Below are 21,079 nucleotides of genomic sequence, written 5' to 3'. Positions count from 1 at the left end.
CTCCGTCACTTAAAAAAAGAACCTGATCGCTAAACAGCGTAGCGAGAAAAATATTAAAAATGCCAGAATTACGTTTTTTTGGTCGCCGCGACATTGCATTAAAATGCAATAACCAGCGATCAAAAGAACGTATCTGCACCAAAATGGTATCATTAAAAACATCGGCTCGGCACGCAAAAAATAAGCCCTCACCCGACCCGAGATCACGAAAAATGGAGACGCTACGGGTATTGGGAAATTGCAATTTTTTTTAGCAAAGTTTTGAACTTTTTTTTACCACTTAGATAAAAAAGAACGTAGACATGTTTGGTGTCTATGAACTCGTAATGACCTGGAGAATCATATTATCAGGTCAGTTTTAGCATTTATGGAACATAGCAAAAAAGCACCCCCAAAAAAAGGATTGCACTTTTTTTGCAATTTCACCCCATTTGGAATTTTTTCCCGTTTTCTAGTACATGACATGCTAAAACCAATGATGTCGTCCAAAAGCACATCTTGTCCTGCAAAAAATAAGCCCTCACATGGCCATATTGACAGAAAATTTAAAAAAGTTATGGCTCTGAGAAGAAGGGGAGCGAAAAACAAAACCGAAAAAAGCTGCGGGGGTTAAGGGGTTGATATTATTATTAAATCAACCTCAATGAAACAGCAAACACCCACTCTAATTAATCCCTTGCAGATGTAAACTTGTGATTTATGTGCTAACTTAGACCCCAATTGTGCAACCCTTGACCCTTCATCACTTTTGTACATCCTTTCCATTCTTTTCTGTTAACACAGGACAGGTTTTTCCCACTAAGGGTATGTGCACACGTTGCGGATTCTCTGCGGATCCGCAGCGTTTTTTGAGGTGCAGAAACGCTGCAGATCCGCAATTGATTTACAGTACAATGTAAATCAATGAGAAAAAAAAATTGCTGTGCACACTTTGCGGAAAATCTGCTGCGGAAACGCTGCGGTTTAAAAGAAGTAGCATGTCACTTCTTTTTTTGTGAATCTGCAGCATTTTTGTACCCATTCCATTATAGAAAACCGCAGGGGTAAAAAAACGCAGCAAATCCGCAAGAAAACCGTAGCAAAAACGCACAAAAAATGCGACAAATCCGCAGGTGCGTTTTCTGCCAGGAGAGGCAGAATCCGCACCAGAAATTCCTAAGCCTAATCCGCAACTTGTGCACATAGCCTAAAGCTTGGTTTACACACGAGTCATCCAGTTAAGATCATATGATTTGCTTGTTTTGTTCAGAGTTTTTATTTTATTTTCGTATTGAATATTATTTTGTAATTTTAGGCAATTTGTGTAGTATAAATGGTATGCCAGCAGCAATGTGGCTCAGTGGTTAGCACTGTTGCTTTGCAGCGCTGGCGTCCTGGATTCATATCCCACCAAGGAGTTTGTATGTTCTCCCCGAGTTTGTGTGGGTTTCCTCCTCATACATTGATTTCCTTCCACACTCAAAAGACATAATGATATTAGATTTTGAGCCCCAATGGGGACAGTGATGATAATGTTTGTAAAGTGCTATATAAATGTATAATATAATATAATTAAATTGCCAGGCTTAATTGTTACTAGTGTGTAGTCTTTGGAAATTGACAAAATTAATGTGTTGATATAGCTTTTGTCATTGGGTATGTGACAATGCTAATTGTAAACCTATTTGACAGCAACAGTATGTGAAAAACATTTTTTTAAGTTGTTATATTAAAAAAAATAATTATTTTGTTTATCTATAATATTCAATGCAATTCCGTGTAGTGCAATATTATATATATGTATATATATATATATATATATATATATATATATATATATATATATATATACACACCAGACCCATAAAGATTGTTTTAGCTAATTTGTCCTTACACTGTAATGTTATTTATTGTAGAATGGTGCCATCTAGTGGCCATAGCATTTCAACAACACTAGAAAATGTTTATTCTTCCTTTATTGTGGTATTAGTATAATGCAAGAAGCTATAACATATTATGGAGTATAAAAAAATTAAATATTTGTATATTTGTCACATTATAAAGATATAGAAAACAGTGTGTTACATTGAAACAGAAACATGAAAGGCGAATAGCATAAAAACTACCTGGTCCATCCATCTTCTTGAGACCTTCCACTATTTCTGTAACTCATCATGGGAGCCATTCTATCAATGTTTCTGTGTATAGTTTGTCTCCAGAACTGAATACAGAGACTGATTTCACATATTATGTTACTTACAGTGCTGGTCCGACATACAGATTGATTTTCATCCTAAATCCTTATCTATTTAATGCCGTATTTGAAACTATGTTACAATATACCTGAATTAAAATTTCCCTATCTTTCACTAAATATACTATGTAACTGTTTTTCTTTTTTCCCTACTTCCTTTTTGATGACTCTTCATTTCAGAATCAAAGTGCATGCTGGGATACTCAAACAAAGCGTAATCGGGGGCAGAGGGTGGGGTCACCGCAGCAGCCCACAGCCCCTCAGTGAAATGAAGTGTCATCAGTGCGTCAGTGACCTTTGTTTCAGAGGCCGGATCTGTCACTGTGCAGTGTGCACAGTGTCAGTGCTCTCTCTTGCTGGCTCATTGTCAGAATACCTAATATGCAGAGACAAGCATCACCCTTGTGGCACTGTTCTCTCCACTTGGGGTATCATGACAACGTGCACAGACACCATGCTCTAATGCCAGCTCATTACTGCTAATCTGAACAGGCGAGAGAGTGCGCTGTCATTGTGCACATCTCAAAGTGCACATTGTGCAGGGACTAGTCCAGCCCCTGAAATGAACGTCACTGGTGATGCCTCATTTTAGAGGAAGAGGCAGGGGCTGTGACATTCACTGCAGCCTCTGCCCCCTGATGATGCTTTGTTTGATTATCCCAGTATACACTGGGATTCTCAAAGGAAGCGTCATCAAATAAGGGAGTAGTACAAGAAAAAAAAACAGGTAGTGTAATTAGTTAAGGCGAGGGAATTTTTAATTCAAGTATATTAGAAAATAGTTTAAATGATGGCACTAAATAGATAAGGAGTTATGATGAAAATTACTTTGGACCACCCCTGTTAGGCTACATTCACATTTGCGTTGTGCGCCGCTGCGTCGGCGACGCAACGCACAACGCAAATAAAAATGCACCAAAACGCACGCAAAAACGCTGCGTTTTGCGATGCATGCGTAATTTTTTGCCGAAATTTGGACGCAAGAAAAATGCGACTTGTTGCGTTTTCTTGGCCCGACGCTTGCGGCAAAAAAAACGCATGCGTCGCACAACGCAGCACACAAAAACGCATGCTTCCCCATGTTAAATATAGGGGCGCATGACGCATGCGTCGCCGCTGCGTCGCCCGACGCAAACCCGACGCAAACCCGACGCAAACACGCATAACGCTAATGTGAACGTAGCCTAAGCTCTCCATACACATTAAACTAAAGTTAAAGGGACCCACTAATATTGGTGAGATCGTCTTATAGTCTAAGGCTAGGTTCACATTGCGTTAGTGGGTGTCCGCTAACGGACTCCGTTACATGGCGCAATTGTCCCAATTAACGCTATGTAACGGATCTGTTAGCGCACCCGTTGACTGCAATGTGCTAACGGATCCCTAACGCATCGCAAACGTATGCCATTTTTGGCATGCGTCTGCGATATGCCGTTAGTTTCGGACGGACCTCGAACGCTGCTTGCAGCGTTCAGGGTCCGTTCCTCACTAGCGCAGATCGGGCATCTGCGCTAGCGGGATTGCCAAACGCAATCCCTTTTTGGACATTGCGTTAGCGCAATCCGTTAGTGTATCCGCTAAACGGATTGCACTAACGCAATGTGAACTTAGCCTAAGGCCACGTTCATGCGTTCAGTATTTGGTCAGTATTTCACCTCAGTATTTGTAAGCCAAAACCAGGAGTGGGTGATAAATACAGAAGTGGTGCATATGTTTCTATTATACTTTTCCTCTGATTGTTCCACTCCTGGTTTTGGCTTACAAATACTGATGTAAAATACTGACCAAATACTGCTAGTGTGAACGTGGCCTAATGTTTTCTTTGGCCTCTTGCATTCTGACACTTCCCCAAGAGATGATGTCAGGGGTGAGAAGAATCCGGCACCTAGGAATTTCCAAGACTGATTCTTTTCTTTTCTCTGTAGATAAGCCATCACCAGAGGAGTCTGACAGAGACATGGCTCTCAGGTAAATGATAGTTTGGCCCACAGTTATCTAATGTGTATAGGGTCTTTGCTAATCCTAAAGCGATGCTCTGAATCCACAATGAATCCACACCTCCATTGGCTGTGGATTGGCAGAAAGGTCTGCATCACAAAAATTCCAGCACTCGAGGGCGGCAGAGCCAGAGCTGCATTTATAATTCTGCTGGTAAGCTGGTAAAAAATAGTGCTAATAAAGAGATCTTCTAGGCCTAGAATAGCAAACCTTAGAGCATATGCTCATTGGTTATAATTAGTGATGAGTGAACGTGCTCAGATAAGGCATTATCCGGTCATGCTCGTGCGCTAGTAGAGGATCTCCAGCATCCTCGAAAAATATGTTTGAGTTCCCGCGGCTGCATGTCTCACCATTGTCTAACAAACATTCAATCCCTGCATGCGTTGCGTCTGTCGAACAGCCGTGAGACAAGCAGCCGCAGGAACTCGAACATATTAAGCGCACAAGCATGCTCCTTTATAAGCACGCATGCTCATCACTATAATCTAACAATATATAAGATACTAGTTGTTTCTGCTTGTGCTGCCTATTTTATATTCATACATCTTTGTAATTGTACTTCATCTACATAGAAAACAAATGCAAAATGACTGATTATGAGTGATCTCACTGATGTCAGAGAACATACACTCTACGTCTTTATATTTCCATATCTTAATTTTAGTTTTAGCTGCATAATAAATGATCATGCGGAGGATTTAGCCCAAAAGAAAATCAGCGTGGTGCCACAGCGCCATCTAGTGCTGATCGCTGGTCTCCATAAGGCGGCACAGCTGCCTAATACTAGTTTAGATTCCACAACCATAACTAATAAAAAGAAAAAGTTGCTGGTGTATTAATTATAGTTATGGAACCAGATCAATAATAACTAATGTAATTGCTTTACTGTAAATATACAGTGGGGCAAAAAAGTATTTAGTCAGTCAGCAATAGTGCAAGTTCCACCACTTAAAAAGATGAGAGGCGTCTGTAATTTACATCATAGGTAGACCTCAACTATGGGAGACAAACTGAGAAAAAAATCCAGAAAATCACATTGTCTGTTTTTTTAACATTTTATTTGCATATTATGGTGGAAAATAAGTATTTGGTCAGAAACAAAATTTCATCTCAATACTTTGTAATATATCCTTTGTTGGCAATGACAGAGGTCAAACATTTTCTGTAAGTCTTCACAAGGTTGCCACACACTGTTGTTGGTATGTTGGCCCATTCCTCCATGCAGATCTCCTCTAGAGCAGTGATGTTTTTGGCTTTTCGCTTGGCAACACGGACTTTCAACTCCCTCCAAAGGTTTTCTATAGGGTTGAGATCTGGAGACTGGCTAGGCCACACCAGGACCTTGAAATGCTTCTTACGAAGCCACTCCTTCGTTGCCCTGGCGGTGTGCTTTGGATCATTGTCATGTTGAAAGACCCAGCCACATTTCATCTTCAATGCCCTTGCTGATGGAAGGAGGTTTGCACTCAAAATCTCACGATACATGGCCCCATTCATTCTTTCATGTACCCGGATCAGTCGTCCTGGCCCCATTGCAGAGAAACAGCCCCAAAGCATGATGTTTCCACCACCATGCTTTACAGTAGGTATGGTGTTTGATGGATGCAACTCAGTATTCTTTTTCCTCCAAACACGACAAGTTGTGTTTCTACCAAACAGTTCCAGTTTGGTTTCATCAGACCATAGGACATTCTCCCAAAACTCCTCTGGATTATCCAAATACTCTCTAGCAAACTTCAGACGGGCCCGGACATGTACTGGCTTAAGCAGTGGGACACGTCTGGCACTGCAGGATCTGAGTCCATGGTGGCGTAGTGTGTTACTTATGGTAGGCCTTGTTACATTGGTCCCAGCTCTCTGCAGTTCATTCACTAGGTCCCCCCGCGTGGTTCTGGGATTTTTGCTCACCGTTCTTGTGATCATTCTGACCCCACGGGGTGGGATTTTGCGTGGAGCCCCAGATCGAAGGAGATTATCAGTGGTCTTGTATGTCTTCCATTTTCTAATTATTGCTCCCACTGTTGATTTCTTCACTCCAAGCTGGTTGGCTATTGCAGATTCAGTCTTCCCAGCCTGGTGCAGGGCTACAATTTTGTTTCTGGTGTCCTTTGACAGCTCTTTGGTCTTCACCATAGTGGAGTTTGGAGTCAGACTGTTTGAGGGTGTGCACAGGTGTCTTTTTATACTGATAACAAGTTTAAACAGGTGCCATTACTACAGGTAATGAGTGGAGGAAAGAGGAGACTCTTAAAGAAGAAGTTACAGGTCTGTGAGAGCCAGAAATCTTGATTGTTTGTTTCTGACCAAATACTTATTTTCCACCATAATATGCAAAAAAATGATAAAAAAACAGACAATGTGATTTTCTGGATTTTTTTTTCTCAGTTTGTCTCCCATAGTTGAGGTCTACCTATGATGTAAATTACAGATGCCTCTCATCTTTTTAAGTTGCACTATTGCTGACTGACTAAATACTTTTTTGCCCCACTGTATAATGGATGATTTAGATAAACCTAATTAGTTGGTTTACACATTTAATTAGAAATATCCACAACATACCAATTTCCATGTCTCCTTTGTTCTCGATTTGGTCATATTACAGATAAATTGCACGTTCATGGGATTTACCATCCATCTGTACATTTTCTAATGTTAAACTATCACTTCGTCCAGTCTTTTAGATTGCAAGCTCTTGGGAGCAGGGTGCTCACTCCTGTTATCTGAATTGTTGAATTACAGGGGGGAAAAAATATTTATTCAACCACCAATTGTGCAAGTTTTCCCACTTAAAAGATGAGAGAGGCCTGTAATTGGCATCATAGGTAGACTACAACTATGTGAGTCAAAATGAGAAAACAAATCCAGAAAATCACCTTGTCTGATTTGGCAAGATTTATTTTGCAAATTATGGTGGAACATAACTATTTGGTCACTAAAAACATGCAGGATTTCTGGCTCTCACAGACCTGTAACTTCTTTTTTAAGAGGCTCCTCTGTCCTCCACTCATTACCTGTAGTAATGGCACCTGTTTGAACTCGTTATCAGTATAAAAGACACCTGTCCACAACCTCAAACAGCCACACTCCAAACTCCACTCTGATGAAGACCAAAGAGCTGTTGAACAACACCAGAAAGAAAATTGTAGCCCTGCACCAGGCTGGGAAGACTGAATCTGCAATAGGCAAGCCGCTTGTGTGATGAAATCAACTGTGGGAGCAATAATAGGAAAATGGAAGACATAAAAGACCACTGATAATCTCCCTCGATCTGGGGCTCCACGCAAGCTCTCAACCCTTGGGGTCAAAATGATCACAAGAATCGTGAGCAAAAATCCAAGAACCACACGGGGGGACGTAGTGAATGTCCTGCATAGAGCTGGGACCACCGTAATAAAGGCTATCATCAGTAACACACTACACCGCCAGGGACTCAGATCCTGCAGTGCCAGACGTGTTCCCCTGCTTAAGCCAGTACATATCCGGGCCCGTCAGAAGTTTGCTAGAGAGCATTTAGATTATCCAGAAGAGTATTGGGAGAATGTCTTATGGTCTGATGAAACCAAAATAGAACTGTTTGGAAGAAACAAAACTCGTCATGTTTGGAGGAGACAGAATGCTGAGTTGCATCCAAAGAACAACATACCTACTGTGAAGCATTGTGGTGGCAACATCCTGCTTTGGGGCTGTTTCTCTGCAAAGGGACCAGGATGACTGAAAGAATGAATGGGGCCATGTATCCTGAGATGTTGAGTGCAAACCTCCTTCCATCAGCAAGGGCATTGAAGATGAAATGTGGATGGGTCTTTCAGCATGATGATCCCAAGCACATCACCAGGGCAAAAAAGGAGTGGCTTCCTAAGAAGCATATGCAGATCCTGGAGTGGCCTAGCCAGTCTCCAGATCTCAACCCCATAGAAAACCTTTGGAGGGAGTTGAATGTCCATGTTGCCCAGCGACATGCCCAAAACATCACTGCTCTAGAGGAGATCTGCATGGAGGAATGGGCCAACATACCACCAACAGTGTGTGGCAACCTTGTGAAGATTTACAGAAAATGTTTGACCACTGTCATTGCCAACAAAGGATATATAACAAAATATTGAGATGAACTTTTCTTAATGACCAAATACTTATTTTCCACCATAATTTGCAAAATAAATCTTGTCAAATCAGACAAGGTGATTTTCTGGATTTGTTTTCTCATTTTGACTCTCATAGTTGTGATCTACCTATGATGTCAATTACAGGCCTCTCTCATCTTTTTAAGTGGGAGAACTTACACAATTGGTGGCTGACGAAATACTTATTTTCCCCACTGTGTATGTTTCTCTGTAATATTTGATATTGTCTGTACAAGTTCATTTTATTTGTAAAGTGCTATGGAATAAATTGGCGCTGTGAAAATAAAATGATTCTTCTTATTTGTACGATTTTCTCACATTCCAAAAGTTGTGGCTTGGTGTCATATGAGGGAATTAGATTGTGGCTATAGGACAGGACTGAGAACCTTCTATTACAGATGTTTAGAAGATATTGATATGATTTCTCCCACCACAAATATTAAGCAGAACATAGCTAATAGCTGTAACTCTAGATGGAGCTGGTGTTCTGTCAGTGTAAGTGATCTGAAAGGCCTGCTATGTATTCTGCATGTGAGATTTAGTGATCTTCTCATGTCTAACTGTATTAAAGGGCATGATGCAATCTGTGTTGTGAGAGACATCATAGCCAATAACATTATTAGCACTGCAGAGAAGTGGAAAAACAATGACAAGACTTGCTCTTCAGCAGAAGCACATCACATTCTTTATCAATAAAGATACTTTAAAATATATAATTTTTGCTCCAATTATATGTGTATACATTTCTACTACTTTGCCACTGATTCTTTCCTGGTTCCTTATTTAATATTTATGATATTATTTAGAGGTTTTAATTGTATATATTATTATATAAATATGCTATAGTACACATTTAACATTCTAAAATCCAATTTGCTGAATTGTATCCCTTTAAAGGGAATCTCTGGCTAGGATTTTGCTATGTAGTCTGAGAGCAGCATGATGTATGGGCAGAGACCCTGATCACAGTGATGTGTCACTTACTGGTCTGTGTTTGCTGTTTTAATACAATTTAGTGTTTTATCAGCAGGAGATTAGCACTACAGGATAAGCTGCCTCATGTCTCCTTGTCTCCCAGCATGCATTTTAGTAGCTTTCTGTTAATCTACATTGTACAAGGAAAACCAAAGAATTGAGCCGTAACACCATGTTCACACTGGGACCATTTTACAAACAATGCCTAAAAAAACAAAAACAAAATGAGCATATGCCCCGTCGTACGTAAGTAAACAGTAATAGTAGATGTAAATAACATAGCGTATTTAGCTAACACCATTTTGATCAAAAAAGCATAAAATCTATTCCACTGCGACAAGTTGACCCAATAGGGACGGTCCTATCCTGTCTATATGATTAAAGCCTTACCTTGTGTCAGACGACCTCAATGTAGATAATAGCAGGGCAGAACAGGGGCCCGACTGCTTAGACACATGCCATTGATAAGTTATATAGATGAAATGCCAAGCTCAAAATAGTGGGCCACTCACTTGTTTGTACAAAGTACAAGAAACTACAGCAAAACCAAAAAAATGAGCCGGAGTATAAGATGGAAATGTGCAATATGTAAGAGCACGTTCATTCTGTGGCCATTTAACAGACTAGATCCCAAGAAAAAAAATACCGTATTTTGCGGTGTATAAGATGCACCAGATTATAAGACGCACCCCAAATTTTGAGTAGAAAAATAGAAAAAAAAAACATTTCTTTTAATAAAATAGTGGAGCTTCTTACAATCTATGCGTCTTATTGCTTACTGGGGTGGTGGCTGCGGTGAAGAGGCGTTCCATGGTCGCTGCTGGAGGAGGCAAGAGTGGAGCGTCGCTGTAAGTCGCAGGCTGGGATGAGGGGGTGTTCGGATGTGCACTGCCGCAGGTGTTTGGTGGTGCGGGGGGCTCTGCCAACATTTTGTGAAAGCCCAGAGCCCCTATGAGGCAGACTCCGGGAAAATGGCTGCCTTGGGTGGCACATGCGCAGATAGGGATCTTGGCGCTGAGAACTCATCTCCCAAGATCTTCTTCAGATACTCCAGTATAGCATCCCTTAGAATGCCCTCCAGGATTTTACCCACAGTAGAGGTTAAGCTTACTGGCCTATAATTTCCGAGTTCAGCTTTTGTCCCCTTTTTGAATATTGGCACCACATTTGCTATACGCCAGTCCTGTGGTACAGACCCTGTTATTATGGAGTCTTTAAAAATTAAAAATAATGGTCTATCAATGACTGTACATAATTCCTGCAGTACTCGGGTGTGTATCCCATCCAGGCCTGGGAGATTTGTCAATTTTAGTGATTTTTAGACGCCGCCGTACTTTCTGCTGGGTTAAGCAGGTGACACTTAATGGGGAATTTTTGTTATCACTGATTATATTGTCTGCCATGGGATTTTGTTGTGTAAATAATGTTGAAAAAAAGTCATTTAGCATATTGGCTTTTTCCTCATCCTCATCCACGACTTCACCCAGACTATTTTTGTTTAAATCAAGTTTATTGAGTGAAGCAAGAAGAATAAAAGTAAACGATGCATTCTAGTATATCAGTAAAATACCAGGTAAAATTACACGTTAGACAAGAAATGCATTACAGCAACATCATGTATCTTGCACTTAACATTCTAAAAAGTAATACTACTGATTGATATTATAATATGTTGACAATGAAGAACAATTGAAGTGAATAATAACCTATATTATTTTGATTATGACTATTCAGTAATCACAATGCGTATTCAAACTAAAGAAGGGGTGGAAAACAAACAAAGAGATTAGAGTAGAGAAGAGATAGAGGGGTAGAAGAAGAGGAGAGAATTGGGTAGGGTAACGGGGCAGGGTGGGGAAAGGCGCGGCCATCATCCCGTCCCAGTTGTCAGGACGTAAACTGATGAATGATCTAATGATAAGCGAGAGCGAGTCATGTATTACATCGGGCTTCAGAAATCCAGAGATCCAGGTCAGGGGTTTCCCCACCCAGACTATTTTTAAGGGGGCCAACACTATCATTTTTAGTTTCTTACTATTTACGTAGTTAAAATATTTTACTCTCTCTGGCAATGAGTCTCTCTGTCTCAGTTTTCGCTGCCTTGATTTGCTTTTTACAGAATTTATTTAATTTTCTGCATTTATTTAATGCCTCGTCACTACCTACTTCCTTTAATTCTCTAAATGCTTTCTTTTTGTCACTTATTGCGCCCCTTACAGCTCTATTTAGCCATATTGGTTTCCTCCTATTCCTAGTATGTTTATTCCCATACGGTATATACTGTGCACAGGTCCTATCCAGGATGCTAATAAACGTCTCCCATTTTCTTTGTGTATTTTTGTGTCTCAGGATATCGTCCCAGTTAATTGTACCAAGATCATCTCCCATCTGTTGGAAATTTGCCCTCCTGAAGTTTAGTGTCCTTGTAACCCCTCTATTACACATCTTATTAAAGGATACATGAAAACTTATTATTTTGTGATCGCTATTTCCCAAGTGACCCCCAACCCTTATATTTGATATGCGGTCTGGCCTGTTGGTTAATATTAGGTCCAGCAGTGCACCCCTTCTTGTTAGGTCCTGAACCAGTTGTGAAAGGTAATTGTCTCTCATAGTTGTCAAAAAGCGATTACCTTTGCTGGAACTGCAGATTTCTGTTCCCCAATCTATTTCAGGGTAGTTGAAGTCCCCCATAATAATGACTTCTCCTTGAGTCGCAGCTTCATCTATTTGCTTTACGAGGATATTCTCCATTGCTTCCATTATTTTTGGAGACTTTTAGCAAACCCCTCTCAATAGTTTATTATTTTTCCCCCTCCCCTTATCTCTACCCACAGGGACTCTACATTTTCATTAGATTCACATATATTATCACGCAGGATGGGAATAATAATAATAATTTTACATATAAACACCCCCCACCTCGCTTATCTGTATGATCATTTCTGAACAGACTATAGCCCTGTAAATTAACAGCCCAGTCATGGCTCTCGCCCATCTCTCAGATATCCCTACCATGTCAGCTCAAATGATTTTTATAATGTAAGATTAGCCTAATTAGGACATGATCTGATTGTGTAATCACAGCCATAGAAAGCCAATTGCTCCCTGTGTGGCATTATTATTTTGACTTTGTGCAGCCCCATAGTGAAGGATGTTAAAGGAGTTACCAGTGTTTGTGAAAATTGTGCATGTGTTTAATTTGGAGCTGCTTCCCTCCCTTTTCTCATTTCATACAAACACTTCATTAAAGATGGATCGGCATTTTAACCAGACAGCTTAGTAAAACAAACACTAAACATTTTACAGCTCACATGATATTTTATTTTTATGTATTATTTATGTTTTTTTAAAATTTTTCATTCTGTACAGTTTGCATACATAGGTTGTTGGAGTTGAAACTTTCCTTAATTCATTAGTAACGGAGCCAATGTTGACCTAAATGACCAAACCCCATTTTCAAATCTGATGTGTCACTTTATGTGGTAAGAACTCTAATGCCTTCAACTTTATGGGCACTAGATTTTGTGATAGAAGGTTGATCAAGGGAACTAGTCTGATTGTGGGGTCGGGAAGACATTTTTCTCCTAATGTGGGGAAATTAGCATCTTGCGGTTTTCCCTTCCTCTTGATCAACATGATAGGCTATAGGTTGACCTCGATAGACTTATGTCTACCTACCTGCAGCCTTAAAAACTATGAACATACCCCAGTCATAATGAGCCTATTTTTTCATGACACATTTCAATTTATGTTAGCAGCTATGATATGTTTTGCATTTTTTTATGGAAAAATCTGAAATTTGATGAAAATGTTTAAAAATTTGCAATTTACAAGCATTGAATGCTTAGTCCTACCCCACAAAGGAGATAAATAACAACATTTCCCAAATATCTACTTTACATCAGCATAATATCTCAATTTTTCTCTTTTTTATTTTGTTAGGTTGTTACAAGGGTAACATTTTTTCAGTAACAGTAAGCTTACAAATCCTATTTTTTATGGACCTATTCAAGTTTGAAGTGACTTCCAGGGTCCTATATGTTGGAAAAAACCAGATTTGATATGATTTTAAAAACTGTACATTTCAAATTATTCTAAATACTGCACAGGAGTTAAAGCAAAGTGGAATGAAAAAAATGAAAAATTACATTTTTTTCCACTAAAATATCGCTTTAGCCGGAAATTTTTCATTTTTACAAGGTGTAATAGGAGAAATTGGACCCCTAAATGTATTATGCAATTGATCCTGAACACAGCAATATCCTACAGTGGTTTGCTAAAGTACCGTATATACTCGAGTATAAGCCGACCTGAGTATAAGCCGACCCCCCTAATTTTGCCACAAAAAACTGGGAAAACTTATTGACTCGAGTATAAGCCTAGGGTAGGAAATGCAGCAGCTACCTGTGAATTTCAAAAATAAAAATAGATGCTCCGTACTGTTCATTATTGCCCCATAAGATGCTCCATATGAAGCTGTGCCACATATAATGCTCCATACTGTTCATTATTGCCCCATAGATGCTCCATATAAAGCTGTGCCATATATAATGCTCTGCACCGTTCATTATGGCCCCATAGATGCTCCATATAAAGCTGTGCCCCATATATAATGCTCTGCACCGTTCATTATGGTCCCATAGATGCTCCATATAAAGCTGTGCCATATAGAATGCTGCTGCTGCTGCTGCAATAAAAAAAAATCACATACTCACCTCTCTTCGCTCAGGATGCCGGCATTTTCATTATTTACCTGCTCCTCGTGCGGCTCCGTCTCCAGCACTGACACTCAGCAGAGGGCACGCACTGACTACGTCACAGACCCTCTGACCTGAGCGTCACAGCCAGAGGACGCTGGAGAGACTGAGCCACACCAGAACGAGGAGCAGGTAAATATTGCACAGCGCTCCTCTCCCCGTATACTTACCTGCTCCCGGCGTGGTCCCTGCAGTCCCTGCTTCCTCCACCGCTGCATCTTCTTCCTGTATTGAGAGGTCACAGTTACCGATCATTACAGTCATGAATATGCGGCTCCACCTCTATGGGAGGTGGAGCCGCATATTCATTTCTGTAATGAGCAGTACCATGTGATCGCTCACTACAGGAAGAAGATGCAGCGCTGGAAGAAGCAGAGACTGCAGGGACCGCGCCGGGAGTAGGTAAGTATAACTAGATAGCCCCCGCTCCCCCTCCCCTGCCGACCCCGGGCATGACTCGAGTATAAGCCGAGAGGGGACTTTCAGCCCCAAAAAATGGGCTGAAAATCTCGGCTTATACTCGAGTATATATATACGGTATTTGCCACCTTAGTTGCTTACTTATTATTACAATACATTATTATTTTTGTAATTCAATTTGTATGTGATGAATCAGAACTAAATAATCTAATTTGGTGAAGTGAGAAAAGTATAGGCATAAATTAAATTCATGTGATCAAACAACTAAAAATTGGCATATGCATATGTATTCACCTCTTTTGCGATAAAGCCCCTAAAAATTTCTGGTGCAAGCAGTTCCCTTCATAAGTCACATGCTTAGTGAAAGGAAGACCACCTGTGTGCAGTCTAAGTGTCTCCTGGTCTGCCAGTACATTCACACCTTTTCTAAAAGGTCAAAGAGGCTGCAACACCATTAAGCAAGAGGCACCATTAACCAATCAACACCATGAAAACCGAGAACTCTAAACAAGTCAGGGACACAGTTGTTGAGAAGTACAAGTCAGGGTTGGGCTATAAAAAAGTTATCCAATCTCCGATGATCCCCCGGAGCACCATCCATTATTGTCAAATGGAAAGAACATGGTACCACAACAAACCTGCTGAGAGAGGGCCGCCCAACAGAGTTACCAAGCAGATACTGAATTATCTGTCTGTAATGGCAATGTCGGCGTCCCTGCATGATCCCTCTTCCTCCTTCCCGACGGGACTCTGATGTCCTGGATCACTCACCAGCTCTGCTTTTGTCCCCGCCGCATCTGCTCCCTCCCAGGACCTGCTCATGGTGCGCATGTCTCCTGGGAGTGTGCTTAGGGCATGCGCGTGCACCTCACCTCTTAAAAGGGTGGCGCTCATTCAGCAAATAGCTAGGATACATTAGACATTTAAGGCACCCTTCCCTATAGGGAGGTGCCTTAGCAATGTTAGTGATCAGTGTGTATACCTTCTATTTAGTTGTAAGGTCCCTGTACCTGTGCTCCCTGAATCTGAACCTGTCCTGTCCAGTCTGAATTTGATCCTGTCCATCCTACTGAACCAGTTCCAGAACCCGTCTTGCCTTTTACCTAGTCCTGAGGCTGATCTGCCTAGTCCACACCTGTACCATTACTCTTACCTGCACAGTCTGAACCAGGACCTGTGATCTTTTATTATTATTATTATTTATTTATATAGCACCATTGATTTCATGGTGCTGTACATGAGAATAGGTTACATACAAGTTACAGATATCGCTTACAGCAAACAAACTAACAATGACCAGACTTTTACAGAGAGGCGAGGACCCTGCCCTTGCGGGCTTACATTCTACAGGATTATGGGGAAGGAGACAATAGGTTGAGGGGTGCAGGAGTTCTGGTGTTGGTGAGGCGGTAGCTCCGGTATTGGTGAGGAGGCAGCGGGGTCAGTGCAGGCTGTAGGCTTTCCTGAAGAGGTGGGTTTTCAGGTTCCGTCTGTAGGATCCGAATGTGGTTGATAGTCGGACGTGTTGGGGCAGAGAATTCCAGAGGATGGGGGATATTCTGGAGAAGTCTTGGAGGCGGTTGGATGAGGAGTGAATAAGTGTGGAGGAGAGAAGGAGGTCTTTGGAGGACCGGAGATTACGTGAGGGAAGATATTGGGAGATTAGTTCAGAGATATATGGAGGAGACAGGTTATGGATGGCTTTGTAGGTCAGTATTAGTAATTTGAACTGGATACGCTGAGGGAATGGGAGCCAGTGAAGAGATTTGCAGCGGGTGGAAGCGGAGGAGTAGCAAGGAGAGAGATGAATTAGTCGGGCAGCAGAGTTAAGGATGGACTGGAGAGGTGCAAGGGTGTTAGCAGGGAGGCCGCAGAAAAGGATGTTGCAGTAGTCTAGGCGGGAGATGATGAGGGCATGCACAAGCATTTTAGTAGATTGACGATTGAGGAAAGGACGGATTCTGGAGATATTTTTGAGCTTCATCAGAGTTTGTGCTGTGTACTGAACCAATCCTGTCCGTGTCCAATCCTGTATCCATTTTGTCTGAGAGGGTGCTAACCTCTGCTAGTAGGCAGGGAGACAGTAGTAATGTACTAGGGCAATTTTTTTCTCCTCCGCTTTTCCCCCCCCCCATAAAATATAAAACACAGACCTTCTGTTGTTTGTTGAGGTTATGATTGTATACTGTGCTATATATGTAATTCCCTTGTCTGGTTATCGAAAATGAGGAGGTGACCAACGCTGTGTTTTTAAATTTATTTAAATGAATTAAAAAAAAAACAGCATGGGGTCTACCCTTTTTAAATAACCAGCTAAGTGAAAGCAGATTGTTAACGGCTGCAGCCACCAGCTGTTTGATTTACCTTGGCTGGTTATGAAAAATGGGGGGAATCCCATGTGTTTTTTTTCCCATTATTTTTTTTTTTAGAAATACCGTATATACTCGAGTATAAGCCGACCCGAGTATAAGCCGACCCCCCCTAATTTTGCCACAAAAAACTGGGAAAACTTAATGACTCGAGTATAAGCCTAGGGTGGGAAATGCAGCAGCTACCGGTAAATGTCAAAAGTAAAAATAGATACCAATAAAAGTAAAATTAATTGAGGCATCAGTAGGTTAAGTGTTTTTGAATATCCATATTGAATCAGAAGCCCCATATAATGCTCGATAAAGTTTATGATGGCCCCATAAGATGCTCCATATTATAATATGCCCCATATAATCCTGCATAAAGGTTAATAATGGCCCCATAAGATGCTCCACAGACACATTTGCCCAATATAATGCTGCACAAATGTTGATTATGGCCCCATAAGATGCTCCATAAAGATATTTGCCCCATATAGTGCTGCACAAACGTTGATTATGGCCCCATAAGATGCTCCATATAGACACTTGCCCAATACAGTGCTTCACAAACGTTAATTATGGCCACATAAAATGCTCCATACAGATATTTGCCCAATATAGTGCTGCACAAACGTTGATTATGGCCCCATAGGATGCTCCATACAGACACTTGCCCCATATAGTACTGCACAAACGTTGATTATGGCCCCATAAGATGCTCCACACAGACACTTGCCCCATATAGTGCTGCACAAACGTTGTTTATGGCCCCATACAGACACTTGCCCCATATAGTGCTGCACAAACGTTATGGCCCAATAAGATGCTCCATACAGACACTTGCCCCATTTGCTGTTGCTGCGATTAAAAAAAAAATCACATACTCACCTCGCTCAGGCCCCCGGCACTTTCAATATTCACCTGACTTCGTTCCGGGCGCCGCTCCATCTTCAGCGTCTTCTGCACTAACGTTCAGGCAGAGGGCGCGCACTAACCACGTCATGGCGCTCTCTGAGCGTCACCGTAGAAGATGCTGAAGACGGAGTGGCAGCTGGAACGAGGAGCAGGTGAATATCGCGCAGCGCTCCCCCTCCCCATTATACTCACATGCTCCTGGCGCTGTGCAGTCCCTGGTTCCCCAGCGCTGCAGCTTCTTCCTGTACTGAGCGGTCACCGTTACTGCTCATTACAGTAATGAATATGCGGCTCCACTCCTATGGGAGGTGGAGCAGCATATTCATTACTGTAATGAGCAGTACCATGTGACCGCTCAGTACAGGAAGAAGCTGGGGCACCGGGGAGCCAGGGACCTGCAGGGACCGCGCCAGGAGCAGGTGACTATAATTGGACAGCCTCAGCACCCCCTTCCCTGCCGACCCCCCAAAAATGGGCTGAAAATCTCGGCTTATACTTGAGTTATATACAGTAATTAATTAAAAAAGGAATGTAGACCCAAATTTCTGTGGTGTAAAATGGATGTAAAATGATGTTAGTAAGTAATAGTTAACTGCAAAAAGAAGAAAATCGGGGGTAAGAGTAGGACAATTGCCCTGAAAACAAAAGGGGATAGGGAAATGACTTAATGACAACATCTGAAAGGAGTTTGTATGTTCTCCCTGTGTTTGCTACTTCGGCTTCCTCCTACACTCCAAAGACATACTGATAGGGAATTTAGATTGTGAGTCCCAATGGGGCAATGATAATGATGTCTGTAAAGCGCTGTGGAATTATTGGCACTATATAAGTGAGTAAAAAAATAAATAAAATTATAGAGACAAAAAAAATAAAATAAACAAAAATAAAGAAATGTAAGCATGAGGCAGAGGTCCAAGTGGAGGAGGGGGTGGAAGTGGACATGTTGGTGTAGGTGGAAGGGGTTAAGGGGCCAACACTTTTTTCTTTTAGGCTAATGACTTAAAACAAAAGAGACAAAAACCACAGAACAAAAATAAAAAAAATTGAACTATGAGTCAGAGGTCCAACTGGAGGAGGGGAGGAGGTGAACGTGGTAGTGTACACTTACACTTTTTTTATTTTTTGCAAATGACTTAAAATAATAGAGACAAAAAAAAAAGAAAAATTAAACCATGAGGCAGAGGTCCAACTGGAGGAGGGGGTTTAGGTGGATGTTGAAGAGTAGGCCACACTTTTTTTTGTTTAAATTTGGGGACGCACAAAAATGAAACAAATGCAAAATATAGTGTAACATTGGCTGGGTACAGCTGGTCTAATTGTCTAGTCAGCCAGAGGTATGGACAAGTCCTTTGTGATCCACGCCTTATTCATTTTAATGAATGTTAGCTTCCCCACGGTGTCTGTGGACAGGTGGATGCGCCTGTCTGTGATGACACCACCTGCGGTGATAAAAACACGCTCTGACATGACACTTGCTGCAGGGCAGGCTAGCACTGCCAAGGCATACCAGGCAAGCTGTGTCCATGTGTCCAATTTGGACACCCAATAGTTACATTGAGCATACCAACAGTTAGGATGTGGATATGTGTGGACATATACTTTTCCACAATGTTGTGGAAACACTACCTCCTGCTGATACAGGCAGAATCACATGGTGGTGCCAGATGTTGTGGCATGCTCATGAACTTTTGCAAAATTGCGGCCATGCTAACCCTGCCTTTCAAGATGGAGGCGGTGCCTCAGCTGTATTGGTAACTTCATTCTCAGCCTTTGTCTTGTTCTTCCACTGAACCACCACTGGCTGGTTGGAAAGTCGTTAGCAGCTTTTCTACCAGTGCTTGCTTGTATTGACACATTTTTCCATCCCGCTCCAGTGACGGAAGCAATGATGGCATGTTGTCCTTGTAGCGGGGATCCAACAGGGTTGCGACCCAGTAATTTACATTGGTGACAATACGGGCAATACATCTATTGTTGCACAGGCACTGCAACTTGTATTGGCTTATGTGTGCCAGGCTGCCCAGAGGCAATGACAAGCTGTCCTCGGTGGGAGGTGTATTGCCTGGGACCTCACTATCCCCCTAGCCATGCTCCAGTGATGCCTGGGAGCAGGTACAGACTGGGGCTGAAATTCAGTCCTGGCATTTGAAATCACACAGGCCCATGTTGTCCCTGTCCCCAAAAACCAGATGGGATATATTACTAATATTACCCTGGATGGAGGAAAGGAAGATTTACTACAAGACCAATATTTCTAATAATACCTGTGACCTGCTGGAGTAAGTGACGGAGTCAGCGACTTTGTGCTCCGTCACAACTCTCAACAGTATGGGTGTCTTGAGAACACTAATTATGTTAATAACCTAGCAGACAAGGTAGCCGAACGACCTGACAGGCCCTTCTGGCAGTTGCCAGAATTGCCAGATGGGCAGTCCGGCCCTACCTGGGAGCCACTCTGAGAGCCACCCTGCTATAAACACGGCTGTTTCTCCTGCCCCTCCTCCTCCAGAACTCTCACCTGGCTGGGCACTTCAGTACCTGGCCATTGTTGGTACAACAACCCACCATCCTAGCCATGTGTGGATGACAGGCCTGATAACGTTGAAAATGGTCCCTCTTCCTTCTGCTCCATTTCCTCCTGTGCCACTACCTAATGCATCATTGCTTGACGTGTTGTTTCCTGAAGGCATACAAGTGGAGGCCCACTCATTGGTGGTGAAGTGGGGTTGTTCAGCAGAGCAACTCACCCATGGAACTCCACCTCCCCAGCATATGGAGGGAGGAGTTACACATTGCTGGTACATCGCATGTTAGGCCATGAGCAGAAAAATCGAAGTGATGTTGCAACACAGACAAGGAAGCAGCAACAGGGTGAGAACGCAGAAAGTGCGCACACACTGCACGCACTTTCACCAGCAGACCGGACATATCATTCAGGACCATGGCTTGTGGGTGGATGGGGGGTTATTTCCACTTTCTGTCGAGGGTTTGGGGGATGGAAAGCTGAACACTTCCATGGGATGGTGTGGAGATGCTCAGTGACACTAGTGGTGGTGATGGTGTTGCTGTCACATCCTCATTTTGCGGGGAGGCGGTTAGCTCTGTTGATGGTGAGTTGAAGGAAGAGGCCAAGACTGCAGCAGAAGAGGGAGCAGGAGGATTCTCTGATCTGTCATGCCTTTTAACATATGCACTTCTCTGCAGCTTGTGCTTAGGTTTCAGATGCCTCATCATGCAGGTGGTGCTCAGGTTCTGAAGGCTCTGACGGCACAGCGTGCAAACCATCCATGTCTTGTTTTCAGC

At 42.1% G+C, this 21,079-nt stretch overlaps 1 pseudogene; it reads right to left on the bottom strand.

Annotated features, from left to right (window-relative positions):
* The window catches only part of LOC138666271 (homeobox protein CHOX-CAD-like), a 109,527-nt pseudogene that overhangs the window by 63,865 nt on the left and 24,583 nt on the right, over positions 1–21,079 (bottom strand).

Source organism: Ranitomeya imitator, chromosome 2, assembly GCF_032444005.1.
Source record: "Ranitomeya imitator isolate aRanImi1 chromosome 2, aRanImi1.pri, whole genome shotgun sequence".
In the NCBI taxonomy this organism is placed as follows: domain Eukaryota; kingdom Metazoa; phylum Chordata; class Amphibia; order Anura; family Dendrobatidae; genus Ranitomeya; species Ranitomeya imitator.
This window is presented reverse-complemented; position numbering and strand designations above follow the sequence as displayed.